Genomic DNA, 5,232 nt, shown 5'->3' with positions numbered 1-5,232 from the left:
GTGTGTGTGTGTGTGTACACACGTATCCCCTGATTCTCCAAGTTCAAGGCAAGGCTTGAGTAATTAAAGCAGACCTGTTGTCAGAGGCAGTTTTTTAATTGGCTTATAGTGTGAAAACCCATGAAATCTGGGCCATGTTTTATTAGCGTGCATATCACTCTGAACAAGATGGGAGTAATTAAACTAATGCTGTCATTTTAACTCTGTTCCAAGAGAGGGTTTACTTTTAAGCTGTATAGATACAGTGTAGCCCTCTGATCGCAAAGTCAGGGATCTCTTTTTTTCCCCTCTCTATGCACATATCTCGGCGCTTGCTTATACCCTGGATGGAACTGCAGCTTGTGAAACAATGGGGACTATCTTCTTAGCCAAAAGATTTAATCCCTCAGAGTGGGCTATGAGCAGCCGATTGTTTTGCAGCTACTGAGCAGAACGGTGCTGCAGAATCTATTTCATGTAGGCCTGATCTTAAACAGTCTTTTGTGCAGATGTTAGCAGAGTGACTTGAACCAAAATAGCTCACTCAGTACAACACCTAGCGTAGATGCGGGTTTATTGATATAAAGGTGTCTTGTGCTGGTCTTGTTCCCTGACATTATGGGAATAACCTATAGCAGTGTAAGCATCGCTATAGCAATGTTATTGCACCCACACTTGGGGGTTGTCACTTCAACTAGATCTGTCTTAAATTGATATAGTTAAAGGCATAAAAAAATCCTGTTAGACAAGCCCTTGGGGTGCATGTGTCTGTTTCTAGCCCTCATCACTAAGCTAAATTTGAAAACATGAACTGACTGTAAACTGCTGTATTGTCATCTTGGGCAGAATTCTCTGCCCAACTTGGGGTGTTCTTTTTTTTTTTTTTTTTAACTGTGGTGTAACTTCATTGATTTCAGTGGAGTTACTCCTCGTTTCCACTGTGACGATGCGGTTCTGGCGGGACCCAACTGAGAGGGCCAATTCAGGACAAATTGTTAAAACGGGGCAGTTACAGCCCAAGGCTGGGGTTTTTCCACCTCTAAGGCAAACCAAACCAGCCAGACTAAGAGGACTCTGGTCTCACCCCACTGGCTAACCACAAGTCACAAAAGCAATTCCCTTAGACACTCCAGTTTCCCAGTATCACCACCAGGGCCACTCGTTATGGGGATAAATGGTTATGAAAACCAATACCCCAATAAAAGAAAAAGGTTCTTCTGATCCCAAAGGACCAAGCCCCAGACCCAGGTCAATATACAAATCAGATCTTACCCACAAATCACGCTGTTGCCAATCCTTTAGAATCTAAAATCTAAAGGTTTATTCATAAAAGGAAAAAGATAGAGATGAGAGTTAGAATTGGTTAAATGGAATCAATTACATACAGTAATGGCAACGTTCTTGGTTCAGGCTTGCAGCAGCAATACAATAAACTGCAGGTTCAAATCAAGTCTCTGGAACATCCCCAGCTGGGATGGGTCATCAGTCCTTTGTTTAGAGCTTCAGTTGTAGCAAAATCCCTCCAGAGGTAAGAAGCAAGATTGAAGACAAAATGGAGATGAGGCATCAGCCTTTTTATAGTCTTTTCCAGGTGTAAGAACACCTCTTTGTTCTTACTGTGGAAAATTACAGCAAAATGGAGTCTGGAGTCACATGGGCAAGTTCCTGCATACTTTGCTGAGTTACAAGGTGTATTTGCCTTCTCTCCATGGGTCAATTGTATAGCTGATGGTCCTTAATGGGCCATCAAGCAGGCTAGGCAGAGCTAACACCAACTTGTCTGGGATGTTTCCCAGAAGCATAGCGTAAGTTTGAAATACAGACAGTACAGAGCCAATATTCATAACCTCAACTACAAAATTGATACACACATATAGACAGCATAATCTTAACCAGTAAATCATAACCTTGTCTTAGACACTGCATTTGACCCCCTTTATACAAGGATTTGGTGCCACTACAGGACTTTGGTTGCAACCATGTTTTATATGGCCCCAGATTATGCCAATAATGTCACACACACTGAAATCTGTGTCTGCAGAGGTTCTGAAACAGCTGTGAGATGTGCGAACAATCTCCATTCCTCTGTGGGGTGGTGACTCTGGAGCCTAATGATGGCAGCTGATTTTTTTTTTTTTAAAAACGACTCAACTATTTCACAGCTGCTTGCTGAAAGAGAAGCCTCTAGCTGGAGCGTTCCTCACCTTCCCTGCCAGATAGTCTGTTATTCAACTGCCCAAAGCTTCACATCCCCCTAGGCAACTTAATACAAAAAAAATAATTCACAGCATGTTGAACGCTGATGGCTTGCTGTGAATTAGCAGTGGGAGGTTGGAATCCTTGCTGTGTGTGAAGGAGTGGTGAAAGACCCCACCCCCACTCTAGCACCTCTCTCTACCCCCAGTGCAGAGGCCGTCGGCCATTGTGGTCTCTGTGCTCCTCCGAATGCAAGGTCCATACAAGGCTCTTGCCATAATCCCCTTGGGAGGGGATGGGTTGATGGCCCAGCCCTTTGGAGAGGTGGTGGGCTGGGAAGGAGGATGCACACTGCTTTCCCCCTGCAGGCTGCACAGTGCTCCCTGGAGCTCCCCCTGGGGCAGATCTGCTCAGCTCCACCTAGAATGCCTTAAAGGCACAGTAGCCCCCTTATTGTATTAAGTCTATTCTCCTCTCCCTTGACCTGCACAAATGGATGTGCCCCCTCCGTCTGAGCCCGTATCGGGGCAGTGTGGTGGTTCTGTGCCTAGGCTCTAGGCCCCTCTTTCCTGGGCATGGTCCCAGCCCTGAAGCACTTTCCAGCTCCAGCATAGCAGCCTTGCTGCTTCTCCTTTTTCTTTCCCTGGCTGGGGGAGGGAAGGGGCGAAAGCCTTCCTGGCTCCTTCCGCGGATGCCGCCCCAGTCTGCGCTGCTGCTCTGAGGGGGGGGGGGTAATTCGGTGTTGGGAGCGCTGGCTTCTGTCCAGACAAGGAAAGAAAGGAGAGATTCCTTAAGGATACACCCTACTTGGCAGCCAGCCAGGCTGCCTGCCTGCTCCTCATAGAGACGAGCAAGAGCTGGCAGGCAGGAGACAGGGGTGACTGGGGTGGAATGCTGTGGGCAGGAGCGATGCCAAGAGAGGAGAACTCGGTGCCCGCTCCTGCCATTGACGGGATTAATCATTCGGGCCAGGATGGCTGGATGCAGCTCCGAACTGTTTTCATTGCTCCAGTTCTCATGTTGCTCCGAGTCCCAGGATCTGCCCCAGTGCAGCTCACTCAGTCTTTTGCTTCTAGATCTGAATGCCCTCTCCCTTGGGGTAGCTTCGCAACTGGAGCTGGCATGACATGGTCCGTACTGTGCGAATGGCTCTTCTCTTCATCATAGGATGGACTGAAAACCCGGATCGGAATGCCCCTGAATCTGAACCACTTGATTTTTTGTTTTTTTTAAGAGGCTCAAGCTCATGTCTCTAAAAACAAACAAACAAAAAAAACCCTCACCATGGAGTCCTTGATTGACTGCACTTCAGGCCTAAGATGGAGGAAAAGCAGGATTAATTTGAGATCGCCTTCCTTAATGGGTATTGGTCTGAGATCTGCAGTCAGTCTAGTCCCATCCAAAGCAAGGGGAATCTCACCCAGTTATTTGTTATGGTAGCACCTAGAGGCCTTAACTGAGATGGTGCTGGGTGCTGCACAGACATGTTGTAAAGGACGGGCCCTGCCCTCTGTCTGAATAGCAAGAGACTGGAAAGGGGTGGGAGGAATATAGGATTGTTCCCATTTTACGGATGGGGAATTGAGGCACAGACAGGCCAAGTGACTGGCACAGAGGTACAACAGAAGTATCTGGCAGAGCTCCGAAATGAGCCCAAATCTCCTGTCTTAACCACAAGCCCATCCTTCCTTGAGTGGAAGGTGTGACTCCTCTTTGAAAACCTAAGCAATTCTACTCCCAAATAATCAAGTGGTCCATAGCTTTAGATGCCTCTGTTGGAGTCCCCTTTAGACTGATTGCTGGGAGCTGAGCTCCCGTTATCCGCTGGAGCTCTGGGTGTTCAGCACCCAATGGGACCTGGCTCTGAATGCGGAAGAGCCTTGCTTGGACCATTGAAAATGAGATGAGATTGGGCAGGATCACATTTTAATAGTGATTGTCTTATGGGCCCCTCCCCTGCCATTACTGATCACAGAATATCCCTGAAGGCAACTCCAGCCTCTGCGGTCATGGAAAAGCAACCCTAGGGAAGTCCTGAATGTTTGCCCAGCTACATCGAATGCAACCCAACAGCTGGAAATGAAGAGAACCAGCCCCATAGCTCAGACCCTCCAAGGTGCCAAATCCCCATAGGGAGTTTGGGGCCTAAATACCCTTGAGGATCTGGTCCTGTGTAGCCAGCATCACCAAGGACTGTGTGGAGGGAATGGGGTGCAGCTGCCCCCCTGAATCCTCCCATCTGTCTGCTCTCCCCATTCCCTAACCGAATCACCTCTATCCTTGACACAGAGCAGACGGGAGCTCTGTTAACTGCTCACATATGAGGACAAAGACCAGGCTGTTGTGTGCTCAGCCCCCACAGTTGGGGCCAGATATTCAGCAGGGCTCAGCACCCAGTGCTCAGAGCTGTTCTAAAAACCCGACCTCTTCCCTGGGTGCCTTAAACAGGAGCTGAGCTCCTTGGGAAACTCTAACCCAAGGGGCTGGTGGGGAGATGGGCCGGGAACAAGTCAGGGAGGGGGATCGGCTGGGAACATGATGGGGATGGATGCAGGATCCTTGGGGATGGGCAGCAGTGAGACAGCAACGCTCCAGAGCCGGGAGTGGTTGGAGGGAGGTTTTGCCTTTGCCATCGATGAAGGTTTCCTTGGCAGCATTTCAGTCCCTGGGATTCATGTCAATAATACCCAGTGGCTCGTTTGGAAGATGGGTGGGAGCCCAACGGATTGCTGAAGAGTGAGAGGGATGGAGATGGAGCTGATGACAGGGACGCAGCTTATGGGGGGCTCTGGGCCCGCAGGAGGGCATTGTGGCCCCTCTGATATGGGTGAGCATTTTTTTGGGGGGTAGGGGCTCAAATGGGGAGGAGACCTTGGGCAGATAACCATAGCCCATGTCTAGGGGTTAGAGGGCTTGATCGCTCAGTGGGTCAAGGCCGCTTGTTGGTAGAGGGCTGCTGATGGGGTGGCCCGAAGGGTTTCATCATCTGGAAGAGGGATTGGGAAGGATTTTGGTACGGGGGGGGGGGGGAGGGATGTTCCTTAGGGGCTGTTGGGG

The sequence above is a fragment of the Terrapene carolina genome, unplaced genomic scaffold (genome assembly GCF_002925995.2).
Source record: "Terrapene carolina triunguis isolate 2854851 unplaced genomic scaffold, T_m_triunguis-2.0 Scaffold198, whole genome shotgun sequence".
Taxonomy (NCBI): domain Eukaryota; kingdom Metazoa; phylum Chordata; order Testudines; family Emydidae; genus Terrapene; species Terrapene triunguis.
This window is presented reverse-complemented; position numbering follows the sequence as displayed.